At 40.3% G+C, this 23,717-nt stretch overlaps 1 protein-coding gene across 1 annotated transcript in view; it reads right to left on the reverse strand.

Moving 5' to 3' along the window:
- sntg1 (syntrophin, gamma 1) overlaps positions 1–22,052 on the reverse strand; it is a 63,012-nt gene extending 40,960 nt beyond the window's left edge. Inside the window, exon 1 of the mRNA XM_024009260.2 lies at positions 21,362–22,052. The gene's annotated coding sequence lies outside the window, so the exon portion shown is untranslated. The remainder of the gene's footprint in view (positions 1–21,361) is intronic.
- Positions 22,053–23,717: the final 1,665 nt, after the last annotated feature.

Raw genomic sequence — 23,717 nt, forward strand, 5'->3', positions numbered from 1 at the left:
TCCCTGGTTCGCGCCCGAGGTCGGGGCGAGGGGACGGTTTAAAGTTATACTGTTACATATACGGGTTGAAAATGGCAGATTTAGACACTGATAAAAACCTAAATTGGAACGCAGTGGCTGTACAATAACATGCTATAGGACTTCAGACCTTAGGCTCTGCGCTTCACAGCGCTAAACTATATGGATTTTAACTTACAGTTGTTCTGAACCTGAGAAGTTGGCCCCATCCCTCSCATTAATTGGGCAACTTTTGCACATTTTTATTGACCGAGTGAGGGAAATGCTGTAAATGAAAAGGACTCTATGTATTTCTATAGATGAGACGTTGAAGATTATTGTAAATACAGCTTTGATGTCATACAAGCAAGCCACACACTTGTGAGTCCAAATGTGCACTTCACATTTCCATATCATAAAGCTCACTTTGGCTTCATACCCTGGGTTTTTCTGAACRGAATGAGCATGTGTTTGTCAACTGTGAAGAAAATTCACGGCAGCACATGTCCCTGAATGCACTCATGACTCCTTTCTATGCGCACCAAAATGATGATCTGTTTCCCTGAATTGCTTCCCTGAATTGCATCGTATTTTATAACTTAGYTAGTCATGTTGGCAATAGAGCTAGCAACATGCATGCCCCTCCCACCTGAGGATCTGTCTTTTTCAACCATCTATTTCCTGTGTTTGAGGTGTGCAAAATCCAATTGTCACTTAAATCTCCCTGGATTGATTGCTTTCATTTTACTCCTGCGACTCTTTCATACTCTTTCTTGTCACTGTCGTTTTTTCCTGTTAATGTTTTGACCACGGAAATGTTTGTAAAGACCTGTCCAACACATCTCGGCAATGGCTGAAAAGGGCTCAATGGRATACTGTATATTGTCTTTTCGTTAAAGCTATAAGAACGTTAAAGTTTCGTCTGGGATTCAACCAATATCYCCTCAAATTTATTTGGACACTGAGCAAATTTCAGGTCTTGTGAGCAGAAACTTGAACATTGTGAGAATTCTGTGCAACTTCCAGCTCACATTAACAGTTTTAGACTGTAGCCAATAGGCTATTGTGTCTATTTGAGCATAATGTAGGCCTATYAGAATGGCCTACCAACAAAGCCAATGGAGCAAATCCCATAACATTTTCACATGGAAATAGCTTTTGATTTTTAATGATATAGTGTACAGTAGCCTACATATGTGGTCTGTAGATTTATTTGATCAGATTAATAAGTTAGCTGTCTACCTTTGATAAGCAGCTAGCTAGCTATAGCTAGCTGGTGGCTTGCTAGCTAGTTAGCTMCCATGCCAAAGTGTTTCTAAACTAATATCTGACTAACTCGGAAATATGAAGCTATTTCAGAATGAAAGTTAACTGGCTAGCGTATCGTGCTTTGTGACATTATGTTAGCTAGCTATGCACTAGTTCTTTCGTGAGCTGGCTACTCATTCTAAATAGTACAATCTAATCTGACAAGAACAGTGGCAGCGTGTGCAGCAGTGGTCATTTGGTTTTTGACATGAAAAGTAAAATAGGTGGTAAAGTAAAGCAAATGAGATGGCTCCGACAGAGAGGGCTGCCTCGCTTACAGTCCCTAGGAAACTTTGCAATAAAATAACAGACATTTCCAGCTACAATGGTCATTTACAACATTAAGAATGTCTACACTGTATTTCGGATCAATTTGATGTTATTTTAATGGACAAAAAAWKTGCTTTTCTTTCAAAAACAAGGACATTTCTAAGTGACCCCAAACTTTTGAACGGTAGTGTATACATTCTTATTCCATTCATTTATTTAGATTTGTTTGTATTAGGTAGTTTTTGTGGAATTGTTAAATATTGCTGCACTGTCGGAACTAGAAGCACAAGCATTTCTCTACACTCCAATAACATCTGCTAACCGTGTGTATGTGACCACTACAATTTGATTTGAGGTGTATTTACGCTGTTGTTCAAATGCACAGATCGGTTTATATATCTTCTCAAAGAAACCATGGGTAGTTCAAAAACTTGCCATCATATTTCTGTCATGCTGCTTTGTTGACATCTCCAACCACCTCGCGCCCCGGGTATTCAGTCAATCAGCGACCGCCGTTGGTTGTGTTCCAAACAAAACAACTACAAGTGTGCTCGCTCTAGTTCCTCAATGGCACATCTAGGAGAGCTCAAAAAAGCACCTTATAGTTGAAGACTTTTTTTTGAGTCATAAAAGTGCATTGAAATTACTTAGGAACTGTGCACACTTTGGAGACAACAGTTAGTCCCCTCAGTCTTTTTTTGTCTTATGTTGCAACTACAACACATTTTCCAGGAATATTCTTATCATGTTACTGAATGTATCCTGAGTTTATTCAGATTTTGTTATCAAGAAATGCAGCGAAAAGTACAATAAATGTAAAATGCACATGAACGACATAGTGTAATGTTTGGATTCAGTCTTGTGTGACAGTGAAGTGTTGTGTCCTCACTTTGGTCTAATCAATTTACAATCATATCCAAACTGTTCCCTTTCAATTGCTACCATGGTTATGCATATGTTTTTAACATTTCTTCTGTAAGAAACATTTTCATCTAGCACTATAACGTACAGGCCACTACAAGTGTAAATGGTTAAACCACATCAGGAGACCACTCTCGAGGTCTGTGAAAAATAGAAGACATGTGGATTTATGGTGTAGTTACCCTTTAATGCAAGTGTRCACCAGCAAGARACCATTGTTTGTTTAGCAATGTTTCTGTAGAGCTCATGTGGTTGCAGAGTTTGCAAAACAAGTGGMCACTGGATTGATGCAAATAATCATGATATCATTCTGCCAGGTAGGCATAGCTTACATTTTGGGGGGTGGAAAGCCTTTGAATCTCTACCAGAAGGTCACCATTAGCATAATCCCTAACAGCTACACAAAGTGTAGACATACGCACCAATTACACTCACACACACACATTCCTGTGCTGTTTCAAGAAAGTTGAAGGAAAATACATATAACTGTCTTATGATTAACTAGGGCAAACAGTTGATTTAGTTGATTTGCTTTCCTTTTTGGCATATTTCTGAAATCGGTTTAACATTTTCACACGTACCAACACACCAGGTGTGATCATYCTACAGTGGTCCCTGTAGTGTACGATCAAACCGGTGTRATTAGAACGCKTATTTAGRACGTCCAGTTTCGAATGAYGCAACAATCAGCATTTGRKCTGGCCACACTGATTTTTCAGAAACATTTTGCACAAACACAGTCCTTACAAAGTTATGTCCAGAATGTGAGCAGTTTATTTTTGGATGCAATGTTCAGACGTTCACAGAAGTAGCTACAGCATAACACAATCATCCAATCCGGAAAATGTAGAATACATTTGTCCTAGCGCTAACTGAGGAAAGATCGACATAACACAAGCGGTCATACTTTTATAACTCCCGGCTGACATAAACGACTATATTAATTAGCTGATAGCAATTACTAGTTATAATTAATCACATTAATTGAGTAAAACACTTTCTAGAAATCGCAGCTGTAATACAACGATGGGTAGTTTGTGGGCGCCGCCATGATTGTTTTTTTCCCCGCGTCAACCAAAGATAATAAGAGGAGACAAGATGAGTTTGGTCTGTTTATAGTTTGCATGTTGAAGGGGGGGGGTGTCGTCTACGATCATCCACTTCACTTCCATCACTTCCGAAAGTTTACCCGAAAGAGGAGTGAACCATTCATTCACCTCATTATAACATCTTTGGTCTGGCAGATTATGTGACACCCAGAATACATTGTATAATGTCAACAAACATGGCGCCACACGTAGCTGGCAAATAGCTTAACTCATTATAATCAGTACAACCTTCAAAAAAGTATTTTACTAACATCATAGGTGTCCATTACAATATATGCAATAATCGGAATGCATTATTTGTCAACAGTAATTGAAAACGTGAAAAAAAATGTAAATACATTATGCTCCATACATACATGCATACGTATACAGTTGAAGTCGGAAGTTTACATACACCTTAGCCAAATAGATTAAACTAATTTTTTCACAATTCCTGACATTCTAAAAAATCCTGTCTTAGTCAGTTAGGATCACCATTTTTATTTTAAGAATGTAAATGGCAGATAATAGTAGAGAGAATGATTTATTTCAGCTTTTATTTCTTTCATCACATTCCCAGTGGGTCAGAAGTTTACATACACTCAATAAGTATTTGGTAGCATTGCCTTTTAAATTGTTTAACTTGGGTCAACGTTTCAGGTAGCCTTCACAAGCTTCCCACAATAAGTTGGGTGAATTTTGGCCATTCCTCCTGACAGAGCTGGTGTAACCGAGTCAGGTTTGTAGGCTCCTTGCTTGCACACACTTTTTCAGTTCTGCCCACAAATTTTCTATGGGATTGAGGTCAGGGTTTGTGATGGCTACTCCAATACCTTGAGTTTTGTCCTTAAGCCATTTTGACACAACTTTGGAAGTATGCTTGGGTCATTGCCCATTTGGAAGACCCATTTGGCAAGCTTTAACTTCCTGACTGATGTCTTGAGATGTTGCTTCAATATATCCACATAATTGGGATAATTGGGATAATCGGTTGGGATGGTGTTCTTCGGCTTCCAAGCTTCCCCTTTTTCCTCCAAACATAACGATGGTCATTATGGCAAACAGTTCTATTTTTGTTCATCAGACCAGAGGACATTTCTCCAAGAAGTACGATCGTTGTCCCCATGTGCAGTTGCAAACCGTAGTCTGGCTTTTTATAGGGTTTTGGAGCAGTGGCTTCTTCCTTGCTGAGCGGCCTTTCAGGTTATGTCGATATAGGACTCGTTTTACTGTGGATATAGATACTTTGTACCTGTTTCCTCCAGCATCTTCACAAGGTCCTTTGCTGTTGTTCTGGGATTGATTTGCACTTTTCGCACCAAAGTACGTTCATCTCTAGCAGACAGAACGCGTCTCCTCCCTGAGCGGTATGATGGCTGCGTGGTCCCATGGTATTTATACTTGCGTACTATTGTTTGTACAGATGAATGTGGTACCTTCAGTCGTTTGGAAGGATGAACCAGACTTGTGGAGGGCYACAAATTTTTTCTGAGGTCTTGGCTGATTTCTTTAGATTTTCCCATGATGTCAAGCAAAGAGGCAAAGAGTTTGAAGGTAGACCTTGAAACACATCCACAGGTACACCTCCAATTGACTCAAATTATGTCAATTAGCCTATCAGAAGCTTCTAAAGCCATGACATCATTTTCTGGCATTTCCAAAGCTCTTTAAAGGCACAGTGAACTTAGTGTATGTTAACTTCTGACCAACTGGAATTGTGATACAGTGAATTGTAAGTGAAATAATCTGTCTGTAAACAATTATTGGAAAAATTACTTGTGTCATGCACAAAGTAGACGTCCTAACCGACTTGCCAAAACTATAGTTTGTTAACAAGAAATTACAACCTAACTGTATGTAAACTTCGACTTCAACTATACATACTTTATGCGCCTACAGTAGAAACGACAACATGATATACTTGCTTTGCAAGTCCCATTCATTAATTCATGTTCTTCTGTGTCCTTGTCATTTGTATGCCAAGCACAAACATTTCTGCAGAGGTGTTTTGTTGTGTTGCAATCGAAACCTCAGGAGAAATTCTGCTCATTAGCGTGCCTTTCTTGACACGATATCACTGAGCTGTRGTGGCAAGCTGCCTCTGTGATCATTGTTTTAAGACTTTTTCACTCGCTTTTCATTCACATTTGAAACTATACCTCATCATGTTATGTAAATCTTTTCCCTCTGCATCCAAGACTATACTAAATGAACCATTTAAAAACCTTTATTTAAAACATAGACTTTGGAATGTCTCTCAATACTGTGGCATTTCATCTGGAGCCTGCCAACACATTGAGTGATGTCTACTGACACCATTTTAGATCGTCTTTAACAATGAATGTCCACATCTGACCTTGTAAGTCCTAAAATGTTCATCTAAAATAGGAATTGTTTTACATACGGTATGTATTGTATGTTTGAAGACAAATGCAGGCCTGCTTCCAGCAGGTGCCCTCAAGAACATACTGACAAGGGCAAGCAGTTGACTTCACTGCGTGAATCCGAGTAAGATACACTGAGCTGAACCTTTTGTACAATTTAAGTTGAGTCAGCGCATCTCACAGGCACGCTATCAGATATTTCCCCCGAAACCAATTTATTGCACAGTGTTTCTCTCGAATAGCACTCTTGGCTTTGAAACAATAGCAGGGGAAAGTTTGCATAGAGTAGAGAGGAGTTAAAACGCTTAATCCGCTTGGAAGGTGTTGGCTGATGGAGACATCGCCTTGCCTAGGACCTGAAGACAGCCGGTGTCGCTCCTCGAGGAATAGAGCAGCCATTTAGCCTACTGGCTACATTGGTGAAGTGACCTGAATCTAAGGGAGGTGGATATAATAGCTGTAGGCTTAAGCTTTAGTAGTCTTATGGAAGCAGACAAGTATGTCTCTGGATATGGCATATATTCTGACATACTRTTTATTTAGACATATCTGTCAAATCTGACATGTGAGATTAAAGCTTTTAGCAAGTACAGCTCTGTTTTGGATACAACACACTAATGACCCAGGTGAGMGATCCATTCTCGCTCATTAGTTGAAATTAACAAATACAGTAGGCTCCAAAAGTATTGGGACAGTGACACGTTTTCGCTTGTTTTGGCTCTGTATGGAAATAATAAAATGACTATGAGGTTAAAGTGCAAACTGTCAGCTTTAATTTGATGGTATTTTCATCCATATCGAGTGAACCGTTTAGAAATTACAGCACCTTTTGTACATAGTCCCCCCATTTAAGGGGACAAAATGTATTGGAACAAATTAACTTAGATGTGTATTCAAGTAGTCAAACGTTTAGTATTTGGTCCCATATTCCTAGCACGCAATGACTACACCAAGCTTGTGACTCTCCAAACTTGTTGGATGCATTTACTGTTTGTTTTGGTTGTGTTTCAGATTATGTTGTACCCAATAGAAATGAAAGGTAAATAATGAATTGTGTCATTTTGGAGTCATTTTTATTGTAAATAAGAATAGAATATGTTTCCAAACACTTCTACATTAATGTGGATGCTACCATGATCACAGATAGTTCTGAATGAACCGTGAATAATGATGAGTGAGAAAGTTGTAAAAAATTGTCACTGTCCCAATACTTTTGTAGCTCACTGTAGGTTCAGTAAAAAAGCTTCACTCAATCAGATGACAAAACATTTTCAACCCTGCCTACCCTTCCACCTACACGTTATATAAACAGCGACAAATGTCACAATGGTCTGCTGGCTGATTTCTGCATCCCACCTTCCCCACCGCCCATCTCCATTCCTTCCTCTCTCCGGGTGGATTCTTCCATTGAGATATATGATATGAAACTACCAGATCTATCTCTATGGGTTCTTATCTACCTCAGTCTTTGACCAGGAGCCAAACCGGCCAGAGGCCATATTCAAACCAAAGTAACTACAGTATTTTCATAGTCTAAACCATGGCTATTGTATAGCCTCATGGCCAAACCTACACAGTCATCAGGTAAATGGAATAATAACCAAATGCACAAACTTGGTTTGTTTAGAGAAATCAATCTAAATTAATTGGTGACCAAATAAGCATGAGCAGTCTTATGATACAGCAGTGAGTTGAATCTCTCAAATTAAACAGTTGAAGTCTATCTCATTGCATAGCCCTTACCATGCAGTTTTATTATAATAAACAGTAATGTTCTTATCTTGTACGGGCTCGATTTCTACACATTCTTTCTCTAAGAAAAACAGCGCTTGATCTTCGCACTGATTTCCAAAGGCTAACCTCGGGAAGCAACTAATCATTTGCTCAGTATTTACAGAGAAGCTCTCAGATTCAAGAGCATCTTAATTTGTATACTGTTTTCAAATACTACTTACAGTAGGTCTATGCTTGGCTGTGAGTGTGTGGTGGTTTTGTATATTCTGCTAGGTCCTGAGTTCTTGTCATTTGTAAAAAGGGACTGTCAAACCTCTCCCAGCATTAACCACGGTAGCTTTCCTTATTCTGTCAATCTTATAAGGAGTGGATAGGAAAGAGGAAGACATTGTCATTACTTCTTGAGATTAGAAGTTAGCTAATACCTGAGCCACAACAGTCTGTGTGAGTGCTGGCCCTTTTTCCATGTTGATGCTGAGTGATTGTGAGTTGAACACATTCTCTCACATCATCTGATTTTACTGTAAATCGCTCTGGATTAGATCGTCTGCTAAATGAAAAAAATTGTTTTTAAATGACTGCTCAGACCTGCACCTTAGAGACTATTGGCATTGACTCTCCACACATTCAAGCCTACATTACACACACACACACACACACACACACACACACACACACACACACACACACACACACACACACACAACACACACACACACTGTTCAAGCTGCTGTACAATTTATATACTTTTTATTCAACTGCTCAACCAAGACACTATTGACTTTATAACTTCATACTTTATACTGTATATCCTATTGTGTATACTACTACGTGTATACTATATTGTGTATACAACTATATATACCATTTTTTAATTACTTGTTATATTCTTTATTTGACTTCGAATATTATTGATATTTGTACTGCATTGTTAAGGAAAGCTTGCAAGTAAGCATTTCACTGTACCATTTATACCTGGTCCATTCAGGCCAGGTCCATTCAGCAGTAAGAGTGAGGGAGCAGAGGTAAATTAGTGACGGACACATTTATGGACCCGCTTCCTGACCTTCTTGATTGTGATGAATGGTATTTGGCATGGCACAGCCTAGAACTATCCGGTGGGTGTCAACTTAAGTCCAACAGGAGCATTTCACAAACTGGTGCCGCCCCATTAAAGCACGGAATATCCAGGAATTGTTCATTATGACCAAATATTGTGTTGTGGGGATATACAGTTGTGTAAACATACAATGTATAGCTTCAACATGTTTTTAAAAGCTTTTATGACAAACTCATGGACTGTCGGTCCTTGCGTCCATGGCTCTGTTAATGAATTTGAGAGTTCTGCTTACGTTTCCCCAGCCCCAATCCTCAGATTTATACCTAACCAAGTGTCTGGGCTTAAACACTAACTCTGGATTGTGGTTTTAAAGAGGTGTAACTGATTGTTTAGAGGTCAACTGTTCACCCCCTGGTGGGTTTCATATTTTTTTCTCCAGTGAGTTTCTTAATTGAAATGAATTGATTGTGTTCTATTAAGAACAGAGGATAATATACCAATTATTAAGTTAATGGCTTGAGTGAAGTGAAGCAGATAATCGGACATGGTTGTCTCAATTAGCATTAATGCATTCATTTAACTCATAGTTATCCATGTACATTACAGTGCCTCGTATAATGAATTGTTAATTTCTGAGAAAAATAACATGAAGTACAACATAAGAATCAAGTAGCAGTCATATTTAGCAGTGTAACAAGCTAGTCCTACAGGAGGGAGCTTTGGGGGGTGGATATAATACCATGCTGTGAGGATACACAGACATGAAAGATAAATAACCCAAGTGTATTGCAGTAAGCATCGGCCTGATAGAAACAGCTTTCCACTGTCAGAGGACATTGCCTATTATTTTTCTAAAACAGACTGTATCTATGGGGGGGAGGGTGAAATCATCAAAAGACTTGAAATGCTAAGGGTAATGGTTGTACTGTAAAGCAATTCGAAGACTGGTGGTATAGTGTCTGAAGGATAAATAGCACCAGAAATAATGCACCAAAATAATATATATATTACAATAAATAATAGTATTTAGCCTTCATTTCATGTACGTCAAAGGAGAAAGTAAGAAAGTCCTCACTTCAGTTTGAGAAAAATCTGACAGAGCTCTCCTTTTGTACATTTATACCAGATGAATTGTGTAATTATGTGGAGTTGTTCCTAAATAGTTGGCTACTCCTAGAGATTTTGCAATTTCATGACAAATTGGAAAACATATTTCACATCTGCAGCAATTAACAGTCACCAAACAATGATTCAAGACCCTGTATGGCATTTACCTGGCGTCTAATATATAACTGACAAAATTGCCCTTCTAAGGCAAATGATAAAGTCATTACTTACTGTCTGTAATAAGCAAACATTAGAACTTGTATTGTCTAAAATAAATGACCAATTTGAGCCAATGTGCTGTACATGCTCTAACCAAACATTGTGCATTTTAACTCATTCCCACATTGACAAAACACAGCTGAAATCTATTTATATTTTTAAGTTGCAATACAGCACAAAAGTCATTAAGAAACAAGACAAGAGTAAACATGTCGTCACCGACAAATGATGCATCGCCCCCTTTGGGCCAATCAGTGTCATTTTGTAAATGACGGATCTCTATGCCAATGATGCATTCACCCAAGTTTCGTCAAAATCGGGCTAGCTGTGTCTGATATATTGCGTGTGACTAACGTACGTACAGTTGATTACTATAGTGGCCTCCTTAGGCCAATCCGTGTAATGTTGTACATGCCGGATCTCTATGGCAAGACACATCATTCACCAAAGTTTAGTCAAAATCAGGGCAGTGGTGTCTGAGATATCGCGTGGGTTAGTTAGACTCATATCCCTGAGCATGTGTGCCAAATTTCAAACAGATCAAGAGATATAAACATGTGCCCATTATAGCACCACTGTGTGGTTGATATGAATGTTCTTGCATATGTTGAGTCTTGACACAGTTTGCAACATGTGTACCAAATTGCAATAGAATACGAATATCCTTTACTGATTTATATGCATTTATGTGCCAGACCACGCCTACCTGAATGTTTATTGGTCAATGTTTATTGGTCAGTGCAGCCATGTTTTAGGTGCTAGTCTGGAAAATATTGTGTTGAGAAACCATTGTCCATAAATGCCACTTATCAAGTTTGGTGCAGATCGGTCATTCGGTGCCAGAAGAGTAGCCTTTTAAATGTTTTTCACAAAATTCAAAATTACAGAAAATTAATCATGGGAAACCTTATGCGTCCTTGAGGGAAATGTGTTCCTTGTGAGGAGAGGGACCTGTGTACCAGATTTCATGACTTTAGGTCAAACGRGGTGAGGGGCATGACCTTTCAAAGTTTTCTTTTTCAATCTCTTGTTTGTAAATTCCGGAACTCTATGGCAAGACGCATCATTCACCCAAGTTTCGTCAAAATCGGGCCAGTTCTAAGATATATATTTTTTATTTAACTATGAAAGTCAGTTAAGAACAAATTCTTATTAACAATGATGGCCTACACAGGCCAAACCCGGACGACGCTGGGCCAATTGTGCGCCGCTCTATGGGACTCCTAATCACGGCTGGTTTACAGCCTGGATTCAAACTAGGATGTCTATAGTGAGGCCTTTAGCACTGAGATGCGTGCCTTAGACCGCTGCACCACTCGGGAGCCCATATAGCATGTGACTAACATACAAACAAACATACAGACCAAGACAGATCCACAGTACCCTCCCCAACTTCATCATGAGGGACAACGGTAAACATTTTGTCCCCCACGAATGATGCAGCGACCCCGCTTGGGCCAATTGAGATATTGTGTGTGACTAACAAATTTCAGTTATCGTGTGTGATCACAGATGATCCATTATATTGACCAAATACTCCAGTGGCCGCTCTAACAATGAAAATGAATGTCTTAAAAATGGAAAGCAGTCAGGAGGAGGCAAGATCAGGTGGGACCACTCTAGCCAATGAGAGGGTTGACAGAGAGATTGCAAACCTGCTAGGGCTTGGCAATATGGCCAAAATATATTATTTAACTTTTTTTTGACAGTATGGTAATTTACGTTATTTTATGTATTTGAATATTACAAATTCTACATTTGCATTAGAACTAGTGCGTGACCCTAGGGTGGCAACACATAAATTCTAACTGATTTCAATGGGTCTTTCTTCATTGGTCTTTCTCCATCTAACTGATTGTTTTATACCGTTAAATTAAACTACAACCCCAAAACAATTTCTACATTTTCATCAATTTCTGCATTTCCTGCACTCATTTGAGATTATTTACACACTGCCACGTAGGGCTGCACAATATGGGCAAAAAAATCTAGGCCTTATTTTTAACCAAATGTTACAATTGCGATTTGACTAGCAATTGACTTCCATGTTGGAATCATGGAAATAGAATGATTATTCGAATTCTATAGTTAGAATACAGTAGTGGGCACCTTGAATACAGTGTTTGACATGAAAATGCCAGGGAGGAGTTATTTTGACTTGGTAGGAACCAAAGTCTTGGTGGGTGTTTCCTAGGGGAACGGTATATAGTAAAATACGGTATACCGCCCAGCCCTTAGACCAGCCATGGTACTGACATTTTAGATGACTCAGAATCAACAACAATAGTATAATTTCTTCCAGATTATTCTGAGTCAGAGACCACTACATCAGTTAAGCATATTAAATGAGTGTTGTGTGTTTTGTGTTATGAGAGTTGGTGAGGATTGACTTGATTACTCATCGCTCTGCACTGCCTGGGCCAGAGGACTACAGCAACTATATTTTATTTTTGCACAACAGTGACTCTGCAGAAAACAGAGAGATAACACTCTGAGGTACACTGACTGAATGATTGACTGAAGCATCTACAGTAAAATCTCTTTGCGCTACTGTGTACTCATCACACAAACCCTTATAGCATACCTCCACAGTGAAATCCAGTCAACATCTGGGACAATTCATACAGATGGATGGACGACCAAACAGTCCCTCTCCAGAGTGTACAGAAATATGAGGTGTGATATAGTCTTCCTCTTTCCCCCGCTCAGCTCTGGGACTACAGTAAATTGGGATGAAGATGTCCATAGCCACAACCATGACATCCAGCCTTTCTATACCCTCTTCAGCTTTCCTTCAGAGGCAGCGCAGCAGCCATAGCTAAAGGGCAACATCAGSATCAGTGCTTCTCATTTGTCTTTTCACAGTGGAATTGGCTTTCATTTGGCACAATTTAGCAGACATGAAAACATCAGTAGTTTGCAAATCAGCATGAATAAATATTTGACATTATCAAATAATCTTGGTCTACAAAGTCATGCATTTTCTCCAACGCTATGTCCACATTGTAGCCTAGCAGTTAAAAGCATTGGGCCAGTAACTGAAAGGTTGCCGCTTCAAATCCCCCGAGCCAGTAAAGTGGAAAAATTTGCCATTCTGCTCTTGAGCAAGGAAGTTAACCCCTAACAATTGTTCCCCAGGCACAGATGATATCMATTAAGGCAGCCACCTGCACCACTTTGAGTCATAGGGGTTTGGTTAAATGCATTAATTTGTGCAACTGACGAGGTATCCTCTTCCCCACATCAATTATTAGCTTTCTAGCTCTACAGACTTTTTTTCTCAAACTTTCAACGGTTACATTGTTGCATCAAAACGAAATCGAAAACAAACTTATTAATTGAATCTTAAAGAGATGTGGGACCAACTGGTGGACAACTCTCTAAAACAAGTTTGAAGTGCAAAGCTACCGTACACACACACACACACACACACACACACACACACACAGACGAGACAGACAGACAGACAGACAGACAGACAGACCAGACAGACAGACAGACAGACAGACAGACAGACAGACAGACCAGACAGACAGACAGACAGACAGACAGACAGACAGACAGACAGACAGACAGACAGACAGACAGACAGACCAGACAGACAGACAGACAGACAGACAGACAGACAGACAGACAGACAGACAGACAGACAGACAGACAGACAGACAGACAGACAGACAGACAGACAGACAGACAGACAGACAGACAGACTGACTTTTTTGGAACAGCTTCAGGTCCTTGCAGAAATGACTCTATCCATTTAGCAATTTACATACATTGAATACATTAAGTAGTTTCACTTCAACAGTGTTCTTTATGTCTGTGGGGATAACATAAGAATGTTGTAAATAGAGAGTTAGCCGTTTGGTTTTTGGTGCCCATGCTAGACTGAGTGTGTGTGTTCTCAAAGAGGAGCATATTATACTGGTATGATGATACTTAATGAAATGTTATACAGCCAACAAATGGTGTTTCAGTGACACAAACCAGTGAGTAATAACTTATTATTTCCGTAGTAATAAATACGCAACATAAATAATAGTCTCTGGACTATAAAATCAATTGCTACCAAATGTAATCTTTGTGTATTATGTTGCAATTAGTTTAATGTTTGATTTTACAGGTGAAGAAGATAAACAGAAACTTCCCAGTTAATCAACAGGTAAGCTATTACTACTACTACTACTACTACTAAGGCCTACTACTAGTAGTAGTAAGGCAGTATGGTCCGGACATATCGTCCAGTAAAATAAATAGTGGGGGTACACCTTACCAGTAAAACATGAGCCTATCACAATTAATACAACATGCCCCAAAAAAAAACTATATGCTAGTACCCTATTAGTTAACATTACTGCATATCAGACACACTAACAATGTGTGAATTGACTGGAAAACGGGTGGTATACACTCCAAATTGTGTTGTGGTTTAAGGAGAACACTTACATATTGAGTAACTGAGACGCTTGCGACAAGGCGGAGATAAGTTGCTGAGATCGAGGCGCACGTGGACAACAGTGGATGATGCATCAATTCAGGCTAAGTGTAGGCCTAATGACAATCTCAGAATTTCATTAACACTACACATAGGTGTTTTTGTAACAGATGTCTCTTTTCGCATTCATCAAATTGCAAGTGCAAAGTGCACGTTTGGTACAGAGGCAATGTGTGGGGGCACAGGTTGGACGAGGTAATTGAGGTAATATGTACAGGTAGGTAGAGGTAAAGTGACTATGCATAGATAACAAACAGAGTAGCAGCAGCATAAAATAGGGGGTGGGGGGGCAATGTAAATAGTCTGGGTAGCCATTTGATTAGCTGTTCAGGAGTCTTATAGCTTGGAGGTAGAGGCTGATAAGAAGCCTTTGGACCTAGACTTGGYGCTCCATGTCCGCTTGCCGTGCGGTAGCAGAGAGAACAGTCTATGACTAGGTTGGCTGGAGTCTTTAACAATTTTTAGGGCCTTCCTCTGACACCGCCTGGTATAGAGGTCCTGGATGGCAGGAAGCTTGGCCCCTGTGATGTACCGGACTGTACACACTACCCTCTGTAGTGCCTTGCGGTCAGAGGACGAGCAGTTGCCATACCAGGCAGTGATGCAACCAGTCAGGATGCTCTCGATGGTGCAGCTGTAGAACTTTTTGAGGATCTGAGAACCCATGCCAAATCTTTTCCGTCTCCTGAGGTGGAATAGGCTTTGTCGTGCCCTCTTCACGACTGTCTTGGTGTGTTTGGACCATGATAGTTTGTTGGTGATGTGGACGCCAAGGAACTTGAAGTTCTTAACTTGCTCCACTACAGCCCTGACGATGAGAATGGGGGCGTTCTTGGTCCTCCTATTCCTGTAGTCCACAATCATCTCCTTTTTCTTGATCACGTTGAGGGAGAGGTTGTTATCCTGGCACCACACGGCCCTATAGGCTGTTGTCGGTGATCAGGCATACTATTATTGTGTCGTCGACAAACTTAATGATGGTGCTGGAGTTGTTCCTGGCCATGCAGTCATGGGTGAACAGAGAGTACAGGAGGGGACAAGGCACGCACCCCTTAGGGGCCCCTGTGTTGAGGAAAGCGTGCAGATGTGTTGTTACCTCCCCTTACCACCTGGGGATGGTCCGTCAGGAAGTCTAGGATCCAGTTGCAGAGGGAGGTGTTTAGTCCCAGGGTCCTTAGCTTAGTGATGAGCTTAGAGGGCACTATGGTGTTGAACGCTGAGCTGTCGTCAATGAATAGCATTCTCACATAGGTGTTCCTTTTGTCCAGGTGGGAAAGGGCAGTGTAGAGTGCAAAAGAGATGGCATCATCTGTGGATCTGTTGGGGCGGTATGCAAATTGGAGTGGGTCTAGGGTTTCTAGGATAATGGTTTTGATGTGAGCTATGACCAGCCTTTCAAAGCACTTCATGGCTACAGACGTGAGTGCTATGGGTCGGTGGTCATTTAGGCAGGTTACCTTAGTGTTCTTGGGCACAGGGACTATGGTGCTCTGCTTGAAACATGTTGGTATTACACACTCAGTCAGGAACAGGTTGAAAATGTCAGTGAAGACACTTGCCAGTTGGTCAGTTCATGCTCGGAGTACATGTCCTGGTAATCCGTCTGGCCCTGCGGCCTTGTGAATATTGACCTGTTTAAAGGTCTTACTCACATCGGCTACGGAGRGCGTGATCACACAGTCGTCCGGAACAGCTGATGCTCTCATGTGCTTCAGTGTTGCTTGCCTCAAAACGAGCATAGAAGTATTTTAGCTTGTCTGGTAGGCTTGTGTCACTGGGCAGCTCGCGGCTGTGCTTCCCTTTGTAGTCTTTAATAGTTTGCAAGCCCTGCCACATCCGATGAGCATCGGAGCCAGTGTAGTACGATTCAATCTTAGTCCTGTATTGACACTTTGCCTGTTTGTTGGTTCATCTGAGGGCATAGCGGGAGTTCTTATAAGCGTCCGGGTTAGAGTCCCGCTCCTTGAAAGTGGCAGCTCTACCCTTTAGCTCAGTGCGGATGTTGCCTGTAATCCATGGCTTCTGGTTGGGGTATGTATGTACGGTCACTGTCAGGACGACGTCATCGATGAACTTATGGATGAAGCCAATGACTGATGTGGTGTACTCCTCAATGCCATCGGAAGAGTCCCAGAACATATTCCAGTCTGTGCTAGCAAAACAGTCCTGTAGCTTAGCATCTGCGTCATCTGACCACTTCTGTATTGAGCAAGTCMCTGGTGCTACCTGCTTTAGTTTTTGCTCGTAAGCAGAAATCAGGAGGATAGAATTATGGTCAGATATGCCAAATGGAGGGCGAGGGAGAGCTTTGTACGCGTCTCTGTGTGTGGAGTAAAGGTGGTCTAGAATTAACATGCTGGTAGAAATGAGGTAAAACRGATTTAAGTTTCCCTACATTAAAGTCCCCAGCCACTAGGAGCACTGCCTCTGGATGAGCATTTTCCTGTTTGCTTATGGCCTTATATCAATCAAATTTATTTATAAAGCCCTTTTTACCTCAGCTGATGTCACAAAGTGCTGTACAGAAACCCAGCCTACAACCCCAAACAGCAAGCAATGCAGATGTAGAAGCACAGTGGCTAGGAAAAACTCCATAGAAAGGCCAGAACCTAGGAAGAAACCTAGAGCGGGACCAGGCTCTGAAGGGTGGCCAGTCCTCTTCTGGCTGTACTGGGTGGAGATTATAACAGTACATGGCCAAGATGTTCAAACGTTCAAAGATGACCAGCAGGGTCAAATAATAATATTCACAGTGGTTGTAGAGGGTGCAACAGGTCAGCACCTCAGGAGTAAATGTCAGTTGGCTTTTCATAGCTGATCAATACAGCTCATTGAGCATTAAGTGCAGTCTTAGTGCCAGCATCGGTTTGTGGTGGCAAAGTAGTTAAAACGCTGTCAGTTCCACTTGAAACTTTAGGTCACCGTTTACTTTGTGTGCTAAACGTGAAATGTTTTTTTACAATGGGAAGTAATATTTGTACATTTAGTCTGGGTAATACTTAATGGTTCTGTTTTTGTATTCTTATGATTAGGACCTACTTACTGGATTATTATGTCAGAGTTGATGAACTGCTTATCCTTTAACATCATGCTGTGTGTGACTGCTGTCTTTCCATGGGCCCTATACAGTGGTGTAGTGGTGGCTGGAGAAGTGGGTATACTCTAATTTTGCCCAAAAGTTCCCAAACAGCTCGCCCAGCGAAGGAAAGGCTCCCTGTGTGAAAAATCTGTTTTCCTAGAAATGTTTCAGATTTTCACTCTCAAATCACCCTTTTTTTATAGAATACAATGTGATGGTCTTAAGTCCACAACAATGCTTAAACCACATCAATCTGATTGGCTCCCCGGTGGGTGGGCCTCTGTCCACCCAGGCCCATCCATGTCTATGCCCCTGATGCAAACAACATATGATGACAATTGTGCATCACAATAGCCGACTAACCAACACTTCGGACTAAACTTTTTCAATACCTGGTTTGCATACCCATTGTTGCCTTAGTTATCATTTACTGTTGAAATGTCTTTCCTACCCTACCGGCTACCGATGTCATTCTTCTGTGAGCTACTCCATGCCAAAACCAGTTGAGAACTGCACACTCTTGCTGCCCGCTGAAACTAGACTATGTGTGTGGCACGCATGTGCATATATTTCACGTGCTTTGCGATTGTGTAGGCTACTTTGTGCATGATTTCTCTATTAATTGATAAGTCGTATACCTCCACTAGACTACTTTGATATGCATCAGTAGGGATTAAGAAGTGAGTGTAAGCAATGCCCACTGAATATTTTGGGGGGTATATGGCTTACCTGCGTATACCCTACACTACACAACTGGCCCTTTGTGTTTTACAAAAGGTGCACTCTCCTACATGAGTGCGCTGGTATTACGGTGGCTGTCCTTTCAGAATCACCAACCTGTCACACACTGAAGACCTATAGGTTCACCACTGTGCAAACATGTGTATAATAGTTATAAAGGCTGTTAAGATATTCATGTTTCAAGATAGGAGTGTATATATTTGGCCTTGCTAAGCGGTTTTGTGGGCTGGCTGAATGGAAACGGATAATTATGACTTTTGTACTCCGCTGGTGTCGGGAAGAAATTATGAGTCCTCACTCTCCGAGACCGAGTCAAGACCAAATACAAATGTGGGCTAGTGATAAAATAAATCTCCATTTAATCAATATTAAAATCAGGCTGTAACACAACAAAATGTGGAAAAAAACTTTTTGGTGATATCCAATTGGTAGTTACAGTCTTGTCCTACGGACTCAGGAGAGGCAAAGGTCATGTTTACACCAAAACACGACCCTGCCAAACCACACAACCTGGAAGCCAGCCGCACCATCCAGCTGAAGAGCACAATGGGACAAGGAAATCCCAGCAGGACAAACCCTCCCCTAACCATTGTGCACCGCCTCATGGGTGTCCCAGTCACAGCCAGCGATTGAACCCAGGTATGTTGTGATGCCTCAAGCACTGCGATGCAGTGCCACTCGGGAGGCCTCGGGTGTGAATACTTTCTGAAGGTACTTTTTGATTGGTTGATTATGCTACACAAAGATAAATCATTTAAATTAGTTAATAGTTTGATTTATTGCACCTGTTACTGAGATGGTTGTTCCGGTTTATATGATTTATGTAGTCTCTTTAATGAATTAATTTTCCCTACCCTGGCAGTCATTCTGAATGCAGGTTGCAGTTGACTAAACGTTACAATCGTTAGATATCCTTACTTTGTCTGGATTCCAATAGGAATTACACATCACTTTGCAAGCAAGCATAATGTGACTTGTAGGCCTGATGTGGCCAGTAAACCAGGAGTTTCAGACCACAGTGTTAGGGTATAACTAGGCTCTCAAAGAAATGCTTTATGATATACGTTATGTATTGTCAAAAATAGTTTAATTTGAAAGATAACAACATCTGATAAAAGTGTTATAGCACATTAGAACCATTCATGGAGGGTTCTAGGTATAGAACCCTTATTTGAGGATTCTATGAAGAACCACTTACAGAGGGTTCTACCTAGCACCAAAAAGGCTTCCCCTATGGGGACAAGCTGAAGAACCCTATTGGGTTCTATTTGGCATCTATTTTTCTACAAGTGTACTTAATGGCATTACAATGTGACACTGTAGATAGGAGAGTCATGCCTGGTTGACACCTGGTCACAGTACCCTATTGGCCAATTTCCCTCAAGCCTGATGTTCTTGACAGAGATCTTTGATTTATAGTATGAGCTGTATGGGGAGAGGGGGTATAGTCGGAACATAAACATGTCAATGACATGTCACTACCTTTTCATTCCATAGGAACTAGGATCTGCCACTATACTGTACATCAACCAAATTGCTCTTTTTGACCATTCACCTAGACTGCTCAGTAATCCTTTCTGAAGAATTTGTAAGAATTACAGCATATTGATGATAAGGCCATGATACAGACCTAACAGGTATAGCCTATCCTATGGTTTCATTGAGCTCAGCAAGCAGCTTACATTTAATACAAATTAAGAGTGTGTCCATCAAATCTAGCTAGGTTTTAACCTCCATCTTAAAGCCAATGGATGGTAGCACAATGGGCATCGGGTAGCCTAGCAGTTAGAGTTTTGGGCCAGTAGCCAAAAGGTCACTAGTTCAAATCCCTGAGCTGACAAGGTGAAAAATGTGTAGATAAGCAAGGCACTTAACCCTAATTGCTCCAGGATCACTGTTGATAATGGCTATCCCTGGCTGTTACCCCACTTTCTGAGGGTGTCTCAAAGAGAATGAATAATACATTTCTCATTCACACATGCTGTATGTATTCATATGCACTTCTACATGTGTGAAATAGCACAAATATAAGCACCCACCAAATGATTATAAGATATACACCAACTGACCCCTCAAGTTATTGAGTTGATTTGTCTTTACTTTAACAAACATTACTGTAAGAAGTGTGGAAATGTTAAATATATATTCATAATAGATCATAAATATTCAGGAGGGGCTTTCAAGTAAATCTATATACCTTCCTAAAAGGTATTAAAACCAGAATAGAGACTATAGTTTGGTTGCCATGGGGCTGGTGATATATTAGGCCAGGCTGGTATTGCATGTATTCCACATTATTAGCTCCAGAAGACTAACAATCAGTAGGCTGTACAACCATGTAAATAACTGGAATACGATTAATACCAGCAACTGCCTTACCGTGGCAGCAGAATTCCATCATCTACAAGTCTATATCATACAAAAATGACCATGTCGATAATATGGGCAGTGTATTGCCTTGCACTTCAACCTTGTTTTACATCATCGTGGATAGAAAGAGGACTGACACGGCACTATCTGAAGGAACTGCGTGTACCTATACATTTGGACACGTCAGACGGCAAAAGAGGCTACTGCATGTTGCAACCTGAATTCCTTTCATATTTTACACTTAATGGGTTCTCTATCATAATCTGAATGAACTGTTCCCTTTCGTAGGCTACATTACGCATATGTGAGAGCCAATGATTATAGATTGTTAGGMTACTTATTAGATATTAGATAGATCATGAAGAGCATAGCCTACTGGCTTCTGAATTAGGCTTTATGAAAGTGATAGTCTACAAATGGCGTATAAATAAAAGTGAACGTTTTTAAAGGTACAATTAATACATTATATTGTCTCATATACTAGTGGGCTATATCCCACTACAGTGAATTACCATCTTAAATGCAAATTACAGTGTATTATACAATATAAATCGAGAAGTTGACTTGGAATATTTATATATAGCTTACCTGATTTTCTGGTAACAGGTGGTGATGATATTGGATCCAGTCGGCCCCTTACATCAATCCCTGCTGAAATGTCTTTATTTATTCAGTCAAGGCTGCAGATTCTAAAAAATCTATGTGAAATCATAGCCTACCTATCCTTGTGCCACCGTCGCCCACGATATCCACACACTGAGGCAGTGTGCGAAACCGTTAAGCATCCCACACTTAGCCTAGGCTACACGAGAAACGTGTAATTTTTCTCTCCATATTTCTCCAGCAGAAACGAGACAGGGCATCCTTTCCTTCGACAGTCGACGCCAGCAAGGCATGGGATAGATACAGTTTCACATTTTCCCTTGCCGTGCGCCCTGGTGCCAAAATGACTGGCTAAAAATCATATRCGATTTGTTTAAACTCACGTCAATCGCCTCAGTTGTTAATTTTACTCACGGACCACTCACATTTCTCCCAATGAGGAAATTACTGTGAATGTACGTTCACCGTTGATTAAGAAAATCAATTATGCACATAGCCTAAGATAAGTACAAGCAAAATGTCTCCGGTCCAAGGAGCGCTTTAAAAGGCAATTATCGGCGACCACTGCGGTATGGTTTGGTTAGGGAATGCGTCCTGAAGAAAATTACCGCAAAAGCAGATACAAAGGAGCCAATTCAATGTGTATCTCACATCAGATCAGGAAACTCAGTTTCAACTCCTCAATACATTAACAGACAGCTGGGTTCAGTGCCGTAAGATCCTCTACCCTGCAGCCTTTATTGGGTGAGCAGCTGTGCAGGTTTTCTAGTTGCAGGTGTATTGCAATCAGAGCTATGTATAGCCATAAAGAGAGTAGGTCTACATATGTATATGATTGCAATAGTGTCTCTGTTTTTTTCTACACAACACACTGTCCCAAAGTCTAACACTTTACATGAAGTTGCTCTTATACCTGTGTAATAACTCTGTCATGACATTGTAATAACATTAAGTTGTTACATAGGACTTAAAATAATTGCGTTCCCCTTTGTAAGTGCATTGAATTACCATCTTAACTACCAATTTTATACACAGTTGATTAAAGTGAGACCAATTTGAGCATCATAGACCTGAGAGATAAAATGGCCCTTATAAAAGAGTTAAATAAAGGTTAAATAACAAAATTAAATTTAAAAAAAAATGTGAATTTGAATGCTATTATCACTTGCACCACATAAGGTTTCTTAGTCATGAATTCATCTCACAGGCATTTTATTCTCTTTTCAAAAATTAGTTATTGTTGTTTCAGGTGATTTTCTAATGATTGTTGATCTTATTTATAGAACATTTCATCAAATTAACACTTTGCTGCCCTGGACATGACCTGATTAGATTGAAGACGATGCACACCCATCTGTTTTAGCATCAAATCCCTATACAGTACTACAGTGGCTTGCGAAAGTATTCACCCCCTTGGCATTTTTCCTATTCTGCTGCCTTACAACGTGGAATTAACGCCAAAGGGGGATGAATCGTTTTGCAAGGCACTGTACCTTGTGAGTAACCCCTATATATTGGGTATCCATGTTGATTTAGATGCGGAAAGCTGCAGTATTGACTTGTGTTTTCACAATAAAGGTGTGTTTTAAGTGCGGTATAGCTCATCCAAAATTTCAGTTAGTGCACACAGACTATCTTTGTGAAACATTGATGCCTTCTCACCATGGAAAACTTACGCACATTTACTTTGTGYTTTTTTGTTTATTTCGAAAAACCAATATAACAGAAAGTACAACACAACACTAACATTCAAACATGCAAAAATACAAATATTAACAAACAATATGAGCTGCACATCCATTCCACAGTGTGTTGTCAGACAAATACACACATGGTCAGTCAAGACAGTTTATTAGGTCTCACCCATCAAAAATGGAGCCATCCAACTAATTATACACAGATAACCCCTCCTACCCTTATAATTTAGCCAGGAAAGAAGGACATTATTTATTGTCTCCAATTAGGTTTTGAAGATAAGATAACCAGTTCACAATTAACTTTAAGTTAGCAACGCAATAAGATTCAAAAAAATTGCTGAATTTGCCAATCTTATTTGATATGGGAACTATTCAAATTCATCCTTTGTTTCATTCATTTGGCCAAATAATGCCATTGCGAAGAGTTAACTGGACACAAGGGGGCGTAGAGTGATACATTTCCTTCTCCTTTGCAGGCTCCGCTCAGCAGGCTCAGCAGACAGAGGTAAATGTAATTATGCTGTTCAGACTGACCTTGAAAGCCAACTAGTTAGATTGACATTTGAAGGAAGAATACTTTATTGGATTATTGACAAGGAAATGTATGATTTACTACCTGCATTCACACTGACATCAGAGGAAGC

This window comes from Salvelinus sp. IW2-2015, linkage group LG19, assembly GCF_002910315.2.
Source record: "Salvelinus sp. IW2-2015 linkage group LG19, ASM291031v2, whole genome shotgun sequence".
Lineage (NCBI taxonomy): Eukaryota > Metazoa > Chordata > Actinopteri > Salmoniformes > Salmonidae > Salvelinus > Salvelinus sp. IW2-2015.